This window comes from Otolemur garnettii, unplaced genomic scaffold, assembly GCF_000181295.1.
Source record: "Otolemur garnettii isolate 467f Iridium unplaced genomic scaffold, OtoGar3 scaffold00008, whole genome shotgun sequence".
NCBI classification, from domain to species: domain Eukaryota; kingdom Metazoa; phylum Chordata; class Mammalia; order Primates; family Galagidae; genus Otolemur; species Otolemur garnettii.
In genome coordinates, this window is record NW_003852403.1 from 38751312 (window position 1) to 38752975 (window position 1664).

A 1664-nucleotide genomic window follows, 5' to 3' on the forward strand; every position below is an offset into this window, starting at 1 on the left:
TGCCTCCGCCTCCCAAGTAGCTGGGACCACAGGCACCCACCACAATGCCTGGCTATTTTTTGGTTGCAGCCGTCATTGTTGTTTGGTGAGCCTGGGCTGGATTTGAACCCACCACCTTAGATGTATGTGGCTGGCGCCTTAGCTACTTGAGCCACAGGTGCCGAGCCAGAATCTACCCTTTGTTAAGAAAGGTCCAAACCCATAATGATGAAAATGAATCATTGTTATATTGAGTGGAACACTGTTTTGCCACAGGCAGAGAACTTATTTAGAATCACAGGCTCATCAGGACACATAAGCCCTCTGGAGAGCAGTTGTCAGTTTCAATAATATTTCATTGAAAAGCTCAAAGAAGGAATATATAAAAATACATGCAAGAGAGATGACTAGATTCTTCCATGCAGTGAAAAGCCAAGATGGTGCTCATGAGCAAAGCGGGAAAATCTTGTCAGACAGGGTGACTGGGCAGGAAAAGGGGAGGAACTGCTTGAGTGGTTTTAACAATCTGTGGGTGATGCAGTGCCCAGCACTGTTGCCATCTTAAAACTACTGTGACATTTCTAATTCTGTAATGCCAGAGGTGAAGCACTAACCTGGTGTGGCTCTAGACTCTATCAGCGGTTGTCAACCTATGGGTTGTGACCCACAGGAACTGTATTCAAGAGTCACAGCATTAGGAAGGTTGAGAACCACTGCTCTAGATGGTTCTCTGACCTGGGTACCCAGACCAACCTCATCAAAATCATCAATTTCACAGGGCAGGAGCAGGCTGGCTGTGAAAAGCACAGATGCCAAGCCCCATTCCCCACATACTGACCAGGCTTTCCGGAGTTGGGGCCTGAGAATCCACATTTTGAATCAGACTACGTTTGTGAGCAAGAATTTTCTGTACATCCCACTGTTTTATGATACCATAGTGAGGTCACATCAAATATAATTGGTACTAAATTATACATTTACTTACTAAAGCAAGATACATTTTAAAAACTGTAACCAAATATCTAAATGCTTAACACTAGAAGACTCCTAGTATCTTAAATGTTTTTCCCTCAGGGATTTGATGATTCACTATAGTGTTATGATTTTCCTGCTTAATTTTTTTTAATGTTATTTACTTTGCAGTATGCCCTGGCTTTGATGGCTATATAAAGACTGAGTATTCGTCTAAAAAGGAATATTGCATCTCAGTAATCCATGCCATTTTTTCCAGAACCTCTCTACAATACCATTCAGCCTGCTAATTGCAGACTTTTAAAGCCTTGTCAATAGTGTCACTAGGCAATACAGTCATACAGAGCTTGTTTATGAGCAATCAAATTAAACACTAAAAAAAAAAAAAGAAAGAAAGAAAAAAGCCAGAAATATTTAGCCATCACATATTCTTTTTATATTTTGGGGAGATGATATAGTTCTCTTATTTTTATTCTATAAAGAAACTATATATATTAGAAATTTTAATTTTTTAAATCCAATAATTCTGGCATTTGTGGGCATTTCTCAGACATTTTGTTTTTCATACGCCTGAAATCTCTGAACTGAAATCCCAACCTTTTTTCATGAGGCTTTGAACTAAAATGTCCTTATATTCCAACAGAGATGGATTCACTGCTATGAGGAATACAACTGCCTGTATTCTTTATTTTCTTTCTTTTTTTTTTTTTTTT

At 38.9% G+C, this 1664-nt stretch overlaps 1 protein-coding gene across 8 annotated transcripts in view; it reads left to right on the top strand.

The window, feature by feature from the left end:
* PDE6C (phosphodiesterase 6C) overlaps nucleotides 1-1664 on the top strand; it is a 53026-nt gene that overhangs the window by 37619 nt on the left and 13743 nt on the right. The gene's annotated exons all lie outside the window — the stretch shown is intronic.